The following is a 14,646-nucleotide window of genomic DNA, read 5'->3' on the forward strand; positions in this document are numbered from 1 at the left end:
CTCTTTATTCACTTTCCTACCTCTTCCCACTCCATATCTGTTTCACCTCAGTTCAGATCTATTTAAGATGGCTTATTGGCATGATCACGTACTTCTCTCGTTGCCAAAGTACAAATGCAAATCACATTACCAGTACATCTCAGTTTAGATCAAACAAGCAAGCATGCACACCTTTACAAATCATGCAGATACACAAGGCTATATTTGCCTCATCTGTTTTCTCTTGATGTCATAAATCTCTATAAGCAGGTCACAAATTTTATCAGGCTTTTTTTAAAATGAGAAAGTAATTTCCTAAAACAGCTGGACACTGATGGCTTTCAGCAAACATTTCACAGACAAGACTGAACGGTACATCTGTCGGGGGCTATTTTATAGCTGTGGATTCATACACATTCATCGCCCTAGTGTGTATATACACACAGCAGCAGGATGATGTATGTGGTATTGACTCAAAATAATCTAGTGCCTCTCATGGTAATGAAGTAACATGTCACCCAGTGCCGCGGTGTGGCTCATTCATGTGTTTTTAATAGTTTTTCGGCAACAATACCACAGAGGAATAAGCTACATCAGGCTTTGGCTACACTGACAATACTTAGCAGGATACATTCATTACTGGTTTTGATCTTTTCATAGAATTTGTTAACAATAAGAAAAAAATATTAAATCTCACCAGGCTTATTCTATTATCACTGCTTTTTCTCCTCTCGTTTTTTCTCACCACTTCTCTCTCTCTCTCTCCCCCGTCTGTCTCTGGCCAGTTTGAATAAATTTGAAGATGCTTTATTGACATGATTAAATCCTTCTCACATTGCTTGAGCACGTGAGGGAGTCACATCACCAATACATCTCAGTTGAGGTTGAATAAATACGTCTTTACAGATAATGGCGGTCTTTCTATAGGTGACAAAGGCAGCCAATTTGGGGGCCAATTTTTTTAACATAAAGGAAAATAGCGGGCTGAAATTGCCCAGGGTGCTGAATGTGCTAGGTCTGGCACATGACATACGGCTGTCTGTTTCCTCATTGTTCCGAACATCAGGGAGATTCAGTGACCTTTATCATAACGGATGACAGTTTGTTGATCCTTGTTCGGAAATTGTGAGTTTACACTAATAAATGGGCTGTTGACAATTACGGCATTAATCAGACATCACAAGTGGGACGTATGAAGTGTGAGAAGGACCGCAGATTGCCACTTGGAAATGTTAATAACGCTTCCAGCTGTTTACATGAACGTGGATCGCAGAATTCGAGAAGTCCAATATGCACAAATATAAAAATGAAATGCTCGCCATCTGTTTTGCCCGTTTCTTCCTCTCTGCGACTTCTATGCCGTCCCTTTTTTACCCGTCTGTCTGTCAGACTCTGTGTCTTCTGTGCTGCTCTTTAACTGTATTATAAACCCATTTTCTTACAGTAGCCGCTCTGTCTCCGAGCCTCCCCTTGTACCCGCTCTCTCCCCTCCTACTGGTTCAAATCAATGAAACTGCACAGGCCCTTCCTCTCACCCTGACTTTCTGAATACTGTTCTCTCTCTCGTTCTCTGAATACTTTCCCCTCCTGCTGAGTTTTCTCCCTCTGTCTCCCTCTTTGAATACTCTCGCCCCCGTCTCTCTGTTCGCCCGTCTGTCTCTCTCTGCCTGGCTGTCTCGCTGCCTGTCATCTCGGCTGGACAGTTAGTCTGTTTTCATAAAAACTTTCTCTGTCCTCCGCCGGCTGGATTTTAAAATGTCAGATGAGAGCCAGAGAGCAGTTTTTTTCCTTTGAAACACACAATGTCCCTCTCTCTGCCTCTCACAAACACAGCCGAGTAAGTACACACACACATACAGACTCTTACATTAATGAATGCTTCCTCTGCTCCTGCACACACAAACACACACACACACATCATCACATCCGCCCCTGCTCACGCACATACATTTGGTGACTCATACTAACAGGTAATGCTGTCTTTTATGTATGCCAAACACACAATTGGTTCCTCGCAAAGACAGCAAAACACACTCTTACAATATATACACAGTGTAGTGACTGGTGATGCCGTCTAATTTTTACCCCGTTGACATGCCTCATGTAGGCTTGCCAGTAATGAAGCCTGTGAACACTTCTGCTCTTCAACAGCACAGCCAATTACAGCAGGGTTCCCGAGCATGGCTTTTAAAATTCTCCACAGCGGAGGATGTGAACAGACAGAGTCGTGCGACAGCCATGTTCTGTTATACTCTCACATCACTTTAACTTTGACGTGTCTCCGGCAGAATATGGGGGGAATGGGAGGTGACTTTGCCATATTGTTGATGCTGGCATGTAATTTGTTGTGGAGTGGAGGAAGCAAATTAGTGATGCTAATCTCAGTTATGGAGAATTTGTTTAATTGGAAATCCTCATGATGGAGGAGAAAAAAAAAAACAGAAAATAAATTAAGTGAAAAAAAGGCGAGTGCTTTTGTGTCTGGTTAACCACTCAAAAGATTTTTCAACATGTCAGATCTGAAAAAGTTTAATTTCACAGCTACTTGGGGACGTCTTTGTGAACGTGGGTGTTTGCAGAAGTGTAAATAGCATTACTGTAGTTGTGTGTATGTGCGTGTCTCTGTGTCTGTTCGCCGCCGCTGATGTATGTGTGTTTTTCTTGGATGTCTGTTTGCGCACACGTGCCAGCATGTTTCTCGTTCTATAGACTGTCAATAATTGTAATGCGATGCAGTGTCAATAGTGAAGTGTGTGCGCGCGCACGAGTCTTTAGCAGCAGCTGTGTTTGTCTGCAAAGGAAATGGATGGAAAGCTCTTTGTCCAATCGCAAATAAGCCGCAAGTGTGACTCTTATTCAGAGGAGGAATGAAAGACTTAATGTTGCAGCTTCTTTCAGATGGGTGTTAGGAATGGAGAGGGATGGATAATGATGGAAGGAAAATGTTTACAAATGAGAGAAGCAGGAAAAGGAGGAGGTACACGTGCAATTTGACAAAGTAAAAGTGGTGTGTTTTCAAAACAGGAAGGAAGGGGAGGGAGGAAAAAGGGAATGTGACTGACACTATTATGGCAGTGGACAGAGGGAGGGTAAAAAAAGGGAAAGGAGGGATGAGCGGAGATTGAGTTGAGAGGTTAAGTGACAAAAACGCAGGGTTAGAGGATGAAGCAAGAGAGAAACACACACACTGAGAGGGAGAGCGACAGGGTCATGCCAGTTTCCCCACCATTGTCAAAGTCAAATGCCGCCGGTCGCTTGAGAAACATGCAAATGAAGTGCAAATGAGCTAAACTGCGGGTGGAGAGGGGCGGTCTCTATGTTGACGTTGTCATGGAAATGCCCAGTGACACACACACACACACACACACACACACACGAGCGCACGTGTGTGTGTTTGTGTGCAGGCATGTGGCTGGATGGATGGATCGGTCAAGGGGGTGGGAGGGGGATATAAAAGAAGGGGTGGACGGACGGCTAATGAAGATGAAAGAGTGTGAGACTGTTTACCTCGGAGTTAAGCAGGGAGAGGACGTGGCGCTGCATCTGGCCAATAACGCAAAATACTGGAGAATCCTGGAACAAATTTAATAGAGGTGAACTGAATAATCGGCGAGGGTAAACAATTGACGTTATTGGTGGAAAATGAGACAAGACAAGTGGAGAGGAAGGGGAGTAATATGAAGCAGACGAGCCTGATCGAGGAGAGCGTCTGTGTCGTCTGTTCATCACTCTCTCCTCCTCCTCCGTCCTTCAGGTTATTCTTCCTCTCCTCCATTTATGCATTATCCTCCATCACTTTCCCTCCACACTTTGCGGCTCTCAGCCATTCCTCTTTCAATTTTCAAGGTTCGATCTCTGCAACAGCCGCCTTGTCCGACACTGTTGAAGCACCATTAGGCACTACAGGTACTCTAACTGTTAAGTGAAACGCATGCATGCACACTGGCAGCCATGAGCAAGTCCCTCATCATATATTTTTGTGTTCCTCAATCAGAGTGTTCCTTTCAAAAAAGGCCAAAGTATTATACCGACAACAACTCAGCCAACACAGTCTGCAGGTCGCTCCTTTCAGTTTTGAGTGACAGTGAAAGCGGCTCAAAACTTTTATTGTTCCCAACCACTTCCTCTTGGGAATGGAGCCCGAGTGAGCAGCAGTTCATAAAGTATGCAGTTTAAAGTGGAGATTCATGCATCTTTATGTGCATATCAATATGATACTGTATGCAGAGAAACAAACTCTTAATTACATTATGAGTAAGAAGCCAACTGAGAACCCTAAAAAGAAGGCATAAAATAAGTACAGGAGGGCGAGCTGGAGGAGGTAATGACTCTCAGCAGCAGCAGCAGCAGCAGCAGCAGCAGCAGCGGCAACGATGGACAAAGCAAAAAAAGAGGCAGAGATAATGAAGAAGAAAAATCACACAGACTACGAAGGGCAAATGAGAGAGAGGCCGAACGACAGAGGGAGATAAACAGGCACGGAGAGGGAGATGGCCTAGGATGCAGTGTGCACAGGAGGTATGGAAATGAGAGGAGGGAGACGGGAAAAAGGAGGGAAAGTGAGGGAAGGAAGTAAAACGAGTGATGCGAAGAGGAGAAGGGGGAGGACAGATGAGGGAGGGGAGCAGTCGTGCAGGGAAGGGCTGCGAGGCGAGGGAGAGGGCTAACAGAGGGCCGTGTTTTACAAATTGCCATTTGAGAAGAGCCAACGGAGGGATGAAGGGGAAAGAAAAAATACAACAACCACAGACCGGCTCCAGATTGCACACAGCGAGAGATGTACTCAGGCACCTCCAAACACTGCATCATGCACACATGAGTGAACACACACAGACACAAACGATACAGACGCAGGCAGACAGAGATACACACAGACATGATTTGATGGGTAAATTGGGGTAGCACACTCATCGTCGTGTCTGTGAACTCATCCTTACCTCTCATTGATTAGCCTTATTCACTGACCCCTAAACATACCACACGCCAACTCTCATGAGATGGAGAGACATTTTCTCTCAAGCGCTGACTCCCTCACAGGACGCGCTGGTGTTGTGTCAAAGTCTGTTTTCCCATCAATTTGTGTTTCCACTCACCTTAACCTGAACCCAGCCTTCGCCCTAACCTCACCTACTCATCTTTCCTAACCAAGGCCCAAACTTTAAATACAGAAGGCAGAAAACTGTGTGTAGGGATATTTCAACATAGTTCACACATAGATCTCAACATAAAAACAGAAATATTTACATTTTTGATATTTATTTTCATTTTGTATGTTAGGCCTTTATCCAAATACCATTTCTGGAACAATCAAATCCATCAGGTAAGACATGAAACTTCATAACTTTCAAAGAGACAAGAGTGGAAGCATATTTACATACATATTTAATGCAGAGGGCTCCTGCATCTCTTGTACATAGGAGCAAAACACACAGACTACGTGGTGGATATGCATCTTTCTGTAGTCATTTGGTGTCTCTTTGTAGTTTTTGTGTCACCTCGTGGTTGTTCTGTGTCTGTTTGTAGTTGTTTGCGTCTCTTTGGGGTCTTTTTTTTTTTGATAATTTTGTTTCACTTTAAGGTCGTTTTGTATTGCCTTGTGGTTATTTTGTGTCTCTTTGAGGTAATATTGTGCAGTCCAGTACGGTTCAGTTCAGTTTGCAAAGTATTTTTCACATTTCCACGTTGAAAAGTTGTGGATGGTACCAATGGAATCCGTTCTCTACCATCCCCATTTTTGGTCCCCCCTCTGTTGGGGTACCTAGCACACAGATCTGGTACTAAAAGGTGGAGCTGTGAACACTGCAGTCTGTTGATTGGTCGATAGTGGATGGTCACTCTGCTCAGGGCTGAGTTGTGGCTGGTTCATGTAACCAATCTTCATACCGTGAAGAGTTTTACATATATTAGTAGACTATTGCAATAAAATGAAAGGATGTTTTGCCTCTCGCAGCAGCTGGAGTCTGTGACAAAAATTACTTAATTCACTGGGCCGACTGCCGGCAACTTTTAAGGTGGAATGTTTACTTGTTATGTTGCGAGGGGACAACGTGAATCAATCAGCACACCTTAAATTTCAGTGTGACAACTTAACCATTACTTTATTTTTTATTTTCGCTCTTGGATGACATACACTTTTAGTAATGAGTGGATCTAAGTGTTTATACATATTAATTTCGACCGGGTTATGTGAACTGTATATATTCTAATCCTCACTCTGAGAAAAAAAAAGTGTTGTGGAGTGTCATTCCTGTGGGCTACGGCAACACTAAACCCCTGAGCTTGCCTTAGAAGGACTAAATGCACAAACCCACCATTCCTAAATATCCCACTGAGAGAGACTCTCACTGCAGCCTGTTCTATTTGTTCTGAAAATGTCAGCATGTAACCCTTATTCTGTGGACGATAAACAAAGTGCAGGCTGATAAAGGAGGAAATACAGTGAGTAACAACAACCCCGTCCACATGATACACTACTGTTTGCAGTGGAAACGCTGAGTGGACCTAAGGTCTAGGTACCATGTTTGAAGGGTTACCTTTGGTTCCAAAGGTGCCACACCAAAAATTGTGTGGTGGAAACGGGGCCTTTGTGTTTTTTGTTTTGCCCATTTTGTAGTTATTCTTGTCTCTTTGCAGTCACTTGAGATCTCCTTATGGTCTTTTTGAGTGTCTTTGTGGTAATCGTGTCCCTCCCTGTTGTTGTTTTGTGTGTCTGAGTTTTTAGTAGTGGTGTGTTTTTGTTGTAATTTTGTGGCTGTGCCTCTTCATAGTCATTATGTCTGTCTTTGTGGTTGTTTAGCTCATTTTTGTAGTTATTTTTTGTCTCTTTGCAGTTCCTTTGCATCTCTTTGTAATCTTTAGGTGTCTCTTTGTGGTCATTTTGTCCCTCCTTGTGGTTGTTTCGTGTCTCTGAGATAATTTTGTTTTGTTTTTCTCATTTAGCATCTCTTTGTATTCATTTTGTGTCTCCTTGTGTGTGTCTCTTTGTAGTCATTTTGAGTCTCTTCCTGCTCGGTACACGTTAATATGAGTGACATTTTGCAGGTGAAGGCTAGAGTGCCCCCTGACACTTTGGGCCCCTGGACCTGCGCCCAGTAGGCCCATTCAGCAATCCGTCCATGCTTACAGGCTGCTCCCTCCTGATCTGACTTTCTGAAACTTCATTTGTAAATTGACACAGATGTGTCTTGACAGAAATGACACATTTCCATTGGGAGCAAAGAGTCACAGGGCATGATTTTTGATCCTTTTGTGCATGTGCAGAATTTCGTAATGTGCCAGCAATGTCAAGGGCTGCTGCACAGTGTGATTGGATAGTTTGTCACCATTGTAATAATGGCCTCTTCCTTAAACGAGAAAGAAATGAGAAACTATCATGTGTTAAGTGACTCATTTACATGAATAGAAAATTGTGCATTTTATTTCTATTTATTTCTATTCTCTTCCAGAGGGTGGAAGAGGTTAACCAACCCCTTCGTGTCTCCAAGGTTTAAATGCAAGATGAGGCGTAACATACAGTACCTTATTCTGTCATGACACAAATGTCAGGTGTATTATAACATGTCTTCCAAATACACAAATGAGCGGCTGTTATCTATTTATTTCAATGTGTGAGAAGTCACTTTCATGCAGAGAGCTGTTTGGAGATTTTAAGACATATTTTCTTCTTCTGTGCTCATCCCTGCCTCGTGCAGCACCAACATCTGTTCCAGCAAGAACTGCAGTGAATTACTTATTGAAATGCTTTTCCCTTTTGACTTAAAACACTACTTTGTGCATCACTACTGTTACATGGTGCTTCAAACCTAAAGCCCAAACCCAAGTGAAACTTCTGAGGAAATCATTTTGCAGAAAGTTTCTCATCCTGCATATCTAAAAATAAGAGTATAGTGTAGAGGAACACACACACATACACACGCTCATTCTCACACACACACATTTGGAGGTACTCTCTCTCTGTCTTTGTCCCACTCTGTTAAGCCCTCCAAACCCACCAGGCGCTCACGCTGGAGCGTATCCTTCCAGAAGCCTTGCTGACACTCCTTTCTCTTGGCCCTTATCCCTCCTCTTCCAGCTCCACGCTTCAGCGACACAGGACATCATAAAAGTCCCATCAGCGCAGCACCACTTTTCTTCCCCACCCACTGTCCTTCCCTCCCACCTCTCAGCCTCACCGCTTTCCTCTAGTTCGCTCCGGCCATCAGCAGCAAACGAGGATGGAGACTGAAAATATAACGGGGAAAATGTCCTCCTCCCTGGCAATTTTACTCCAATAACACTTTAGATTAAGAAAGGGGTTACTGAGCTCAAGTTGATTTGTCAGGCAACATTAAATAGTGAAAGTGGAAGTGCCTGAGCTTATTACTACTCTATTTATTGATTTGTTTGGCAGCTTTTTTCACCTGTGCATGCTGTCATTTAGTTGTTCATGTATTTCCTCTACTATAATAAACATGTTGAATTAATGGTTCATGGTTTACATCCATTTCCACCAGCTAGCAGTTTACACCTATTGTTGGTGCTATATTAAGTTTCTTTTCATAGTAACACCTCCTGACTGTAGAATAGTGTGAAAGTGTTGGCACTGTGTCTGCCTATATGTCTAGTAGACCAAAAGCTGCTTACAAAATGAGGATCCACTCAAAAAGATTTCTACTTTGCAGTTACACCTCCAAAACACTAGTCGTTGGCAGGGTTTCTGTGAAGTGCTGTAAAGTTAAGTTGATTCAAAACACACATAAACACACATTAAACATGGCTTCATAGCATCAATTTCAAACACAAGTACATAAATCGGCTTCACTATAACTCGCAGCATTCACAGACAAAGCACTTGTCTTTATCTGGACACATTTTCCCCACAAATACAACATGCTAATGTTATTAGCACAAGTCTTTGGCATTTTACATTGTATAAATTAGCCTAGCAGCTAGCTGATTTTTCCTCTACTCATTTGAAGCCAGGGCAACAGCAACATTAAACAAAGGTAATGTTACAAAATACAGCTCCTTTACAACTTACAAGGTTCACTGACAAAACAACTGTGTTTTACTTAACATATTTTCCAAACAAATATAACATGCTAACGTTATTAGCACAAGCCTATGGCATTTTACATTGTATAAATTAGCCGAGCGACGAGCGGAGATTTCCTCTACTCATATGAATCCAGGCTAAATCATGCACAAGACTTAAAACTATCTAAAAACGTGAATAAAAGTTTCCCTTCCACAGAGGGAAATGGCCTTAGCTTACAAAAATAGACAGGAGGTCTGCGTTGCCGCAATGTGTCGTTACATTTCTAGGGAGGCTTTACGTCGACACAGAGCCTACGCTGTAGGTATGGCGTCGATTTGACACAGAAGTACGAATCCCACGTAACAGTCCTTCCAGGGCGCTACAACAAGCTAACTGTTACGATGACTAACACAAGTAGCTAGCTACTGCTTCGTAAAGAAAGGGAAATGTAAATCTGACAAAAGGAGATTTGGACTCCGTCAAAAAGGCCTGAAACTTTTTGGAAACTGAAGTTGAAATTATCATTAGACCAGCACAGTATCTATATTGTACTCTGGTTGTCTTCCGTTGGAGCATTATTTCACATGTTTTGGCCAGAAACAGACTACCATGAAAAACTGACATGCAAAAACATGATAGATGCTGCCTTACTGAGGACAGCAGGCGTCCGTCCTCCTCTGCCCTCCACCACCACATCACACAGACTGCCGCCCCTTCTAGCCAGCTCTGTAAGTGTTGCTGTTGAAGCATTTTAATCGGAATTTCAATAATGGATTTTTTTTCTAAAGAGGAGAGAAAATGTATTTTTTCAAATTATATTAACACTTGGTAATAGTTTCTTTCAACCACTTACTTTTTTTTATATTTTAATCTCCCTCTTACTCCTCAAAACTAACAGAGGATCAACCTTCACTGCCTCCTCTGCTCTAAATACTCCACTGGTTACGTCAATGTTTTTAGAAGAGGCACCATTTTATTTGTTGTTGTTGCTTTACAAGGCTGTATAGGAGCTGATAAGAATTAGATAGCCAATAGTTCCTAAAGCCAATAGCCCCGCTATTGATTAACTCAAAATAATCTTGTATAAACTTTAATGTTGTTTTTGGTGAGTAAAACTTTAAACCCTAAACAGCTCATTTAGGGGCTTCGGTTCCATTTCTGCTTTCTCCATCCTAGAAATATTTCTAAACTAGAGCCTATTGTGCTTCAAAACAACTGCTAGAATTGATTATATATGCTTCGGTTTCTCTTGGCTGTCGGCGCTACAGAAATTACAGCTACTTCAGAATGCCACAGCAAGACTTTTTTTTGTGTGTGGAATCAGCCGCAGGGCACATATCGCCCCTATTCTTGATTTCGTGTCACTGAATGCTGGTAAAATGCAATGTTGATTTCGAGACTCAGTTTAAAACTTGCAGGTCTCACTACTGTCAGGGCCCTGCTTATATTTCGAGAACCCCTCACCTTTCATATTGGAGGAGCTTCACTGGCCGTTCCTCAGTCAAGTTTCAGTTGCTGTTGAGGGTCTGCAGAAGCCTTCTTATTGCCCTCAGGTGGGCTGGACTCTTAAAGTGCGTCTGAGTGCCTATTTGTACAAACTGGCCTTTTATCAATGACTGTGTTTGACTGCGTGAAGTCTGTCTTTGGCATTGTTTGCTTTATTGGCTTGAGGAGTACTTTGTGACACCAGCTATATAAAGTCCACAAATATATTGCTTTTTACAGTACCTTACCTGCAACAACAAATGTAAGCCTTTCTTATGAAATGCGTAGTGATAAATTATTGTTTTATCAACAAGTAAGAGCAGCAAAACAGACTTTTGGGTATTTGAAAATACACACACAGACACACTGACACACACACACTGTGTATGGCTCTCAAGGTTGACAAGTTAGATAAAAGCTCTTGGTAAGAATAACACTTCACTACTGCTTCTTCAGCTTTTTTGCTTTCACCGTGTTATCCGCATTGATTTTATTTTCAAACCGCATCCATATTTCAGACACTGCTTCATTCCCCCAGAATCTAAGCTATTTGTTCACCTTTAGAGGGTTTTAAATGTAGCTTCACAGTGGTCGCTTACACAATGAGATCATTGCCACAATTGTGTGAAATTGGCCTTTCAAAAGGGAGGGGACACTGTGTTGTATTATTTGGCGTGTCATTCAGGTAGTGTGAGAACTGTGTCACACTGTTCTGTCTCATACTTTGACAAGGGCCTTCACCATTCTGCTCTGTCAATATAGGGCAGATCCACTGGGGGAACGGGCTGAATACATGAGCCATTTGGAGGAGAGCCTTTTCATACACTGACTCTCTCTGGGGTTTTCTGAATTCTGTTTGTGTCACTGAGACATGCAGTGTGTGTGTGTGTGTGTGTGTGTGTGTGTGTGTGTGTGTGTGTGTGTATAAGGGTCAAGAAAGACTGATGATAGGCTGATGTAACGAGGCCCAATGTTGAGAATAAATAGGAGGTTGGCCTGACTGTCAAATCAGCTTCGATTAATGTATAGTAGCTGTATTGATGTTGTTGTTGTGGTTAGGGGTGATGGTGTGCGCATGCGTGTCTGTGTGCATCTGTTTGTGTGTGCATGTGTGTAGTATGTGTATATCCAAGTGATGTGTAAGTCAACTTGTCCTGTAGTGTGTACATTTTTTTTCCCCACTATGTTCTCCAGTTTATCTGTGGCATATCTGCAGCATTATGAAATATACTGCATACTTTTATTGTATAAAGAAAACCTGTGGTAATATATATGCATTTTATTGTGTAATATGAGGCATTAAAGGGTTAATTTGCCAATTTTCACTGTTGTATCATAACAATGTGGGTAGTATGTGTAAATGGTAACAACCTGGTCTCACTCCGAAGTCATCGGAGCCCAGTGCTTAGGGAGTAACTTGTGGCATCAAACACAGATGAAAAAAGTTGTCCTTTAATGTTGGCATGATACACGGCACCCAGCATGACAAGAATGAAAGTTAAGGCGGTGAAAGTCTGTGTAGGGCAGGCGGGAGCGATGGTGGACGGGTCCAACAAACACTGACTTTCACTTGGGAGAGTGGTGTTCAGCATCCCATAAGATTATATAGCCAAACCCTGTTCTTTTTTCCTTAACCAAACCACATGCGTTAGTTGTTGAAAGGAAAAAAACCCCGTCAAATTGGGGTGTTGTACCGACAAAGTGCATTTATTTTGAAGGAGACTGTATGTGAACGGTAAATCTCCTGTGAAAACAGAAGTGTACTTTGAAAGAAGACAATGCATGTAACAGGCAGAACTTGACACGGCGTCAACAACCAACACACCCAGGGTATCTTGCACGTCATATCTGGACAGGAAAAGTCCATGACCAAACATCAATATGCAACGACGATGCAATGAGAATGTGTTGCTGATAAACTACTCTCCATTTTACCAGCGCCCACACCTCCCTGTTCATCTTCCAGCTCAAAAATCTGTCCGATGACGCATCTCAAGTATTTTTGCCTGCTCTAGGGCTGTTGCTGGAATGACAGATTGTATGTCTGCATTGTTATAGTCCCGCCACCATGGACACAAAGAGTATAAAAGTGTATTGAGAGAGAGCCATCCTCCTGCCTCTCAAACTTGGATCAAATTGTAAAACTAGGCAGTGCTGATCAAATATAAACCAAGATGCTGTCCCTGTGTTGCCCATTTCTCACCAACAATGTCTTTAAAACATTTTTTAGTGCACTGTTTGGCTGTAATATGAAAAAAGGTGAACAGGAAGAAAGCCCCATATTGTTTTCTGTATTGTGAGTATGGAGGCTGAAATAACTGAGATCAGATGGTGAAACTAAGTTGTGCTGATCAAATATAAACCAAGACTGTGTTACTGTGTTGCCTATTTCTCGGCTCAAATGTTTTCAGAAACACACTTTAGCTTACTGTTAAACTATGTAACGAAATCTTTCTTAACCAGCTTCACACACCAGTGGGAGCATTATTTGGTCTGGTTTGGCGCAGTGCATTTTGGTAGGTGAACGCCACAGCCCTTTCTCTGTTTTCTCTGGTCATGTAGCACCAGTTTTAACAAGTATTTGCATCTCTCTACTGCATAGACAGCTCAGTTCTTTCCAGCAGTTAATACTTCTCGGGCAAATGATCTGAACTCGAATCAATAGTATAAAAACCTGAATATCAGATGATAAAAACAGCCTTTTTAAGCTCTACATCTTAACTTATCCAGAGCATGGATTGATTGTCAGTCAGGCTGACTGTGTACAAGCCCAGGGGCCCAATAGGGCAGGAGACCAATGTAAGCCAGAGCCTCTGTGTGAACTGACAGCGAGGTTTTTTATTGTGGAGTGAAAAAGCAAAAAGTCTTTCTGACAAACTGAAGAAAAGAGCCCACATATTCTCTTTGAAGTAGCCAAAAGAAAGAAAGCATTGTGACACCTTCAAAGAGTCGGTGTGTGTTTGTCCCTTCAGGCTTTCTGTAGGATGGTTACAGTAGGTCCTCCGCTCTGTAGTGACACCGTGCAATATGGACGCTTTGACTCTACAAAGAAGACATACAAAAAAAAAGTCTACACCTGTGTGGTCACTTGGCCACCGAAGTTTGGAAAAGGGAGGGGGGGCTTTTACACATCCATACTCAGGGGACAATCATCGCATAATCCTCCTATGACTTAGAGGGACTCTGCAGCTCATTTGCATTCTATACCCATTTGTCTCTTCACTTTCTATTACAGGAACATTCTCTGAGCTGTCTCCTCACAAAAGGACCTCGTTTACTGTAAACACCAGCAGTCTTTTTACCACACGACCTGCAGCAGCATTTGTGAATGTGTTGGGATCTAAAAATACAGGTGTAAACTCTGTTTTTTTTTTTTGAGAAAATCTGGGTGTTTGAACCAAAGACAATGAGCTTTGAATGTCTTTGACTTTCCCATGTTGTTGTGTAAAACAGTAGGACTACAGAGGTGATAAACCATGTGACTTTATAGAGGCTCTGATTGTTGATATGGATAAACAACTCTGCAGTGTGTTTACTGCGTTGTTTATTGGTCGCCGCATTAGCTGAGTGCTGTTATCTCAGCCTATGGCGCTTACTTGGCCTCCGTTGTCCTGCACCGGGTTTCAAAGTCAGCAGATAAGTATGGGAGCAGGAGAAGAAGAAGAAGGAGGGAAGAGGGAGACAATGGAGGACGCGAAAGATGGAAAGAGAAAAAGAGAGAATGCTGTTATTTCACAGCTCACAATGACCTCAGTGTTTGACAAGTAAAATAGGAGGGAGGGAAGGAGAGACGAGCAAGTGACAGATGATGCAGCGGCGTACTGTAAATGGTAANGGGGCAGAGGAGGGGAGGAGAGAAGAGGAGTGTATAGTCAATTATGTGGGGAATGGGGTATGTCAGAAATGTGCGGCCTCCTGAAAATGCAGCATGGTAGCCTACTCTGCACGAGATTGCGGAGAAACATCCCAAGATGACATTTAAACATGATGTTCTAGGGAATAAATTGCATGTAATTATTTCGATTCCCCATCTGTAGTAATCGCGCTGCATTTTCCTTGCACTTGATGGATTCTGCCCACATACACACGTGTACTTGCGTCAATATATCGCTGCATTTGCACTCTCTCGCATACTTGCAAACTCACATACACACACAAAGGCGCCC

The 14,646-nt window shown here is 42.5% G+C and overlaps 1 protein-coding gene across 3 annotated transcripts in view; it reads left to right on the forward strand.

Moving 5' to 3' along the window:
* The window catches only part of cadm4 (cell adhesion molecule 4), a 216,223-nt gene that overhangs the window by 118,969 nt on the left and 82,608 nt on the right, over positions 1 to 14,646 (forward strand). The gene's annotated exons all lie outside the window — the stretch shown is intronic.

This window comes from Epinephelus moara, chromosome 6, assembly GCF_006386435.1.
Source record: "Epinephelus moara isolate mb chromosome 6, YSFRI_EMoa_1.0, whole genome shotgun sequence".
In the NCBI taxonomy this organism is placed as follows: Eukaryota; Metazoa; Chordata; class Actinopteri; order Perciformes; family Serranidae; genus Epinephelus; species Epinephelus moara.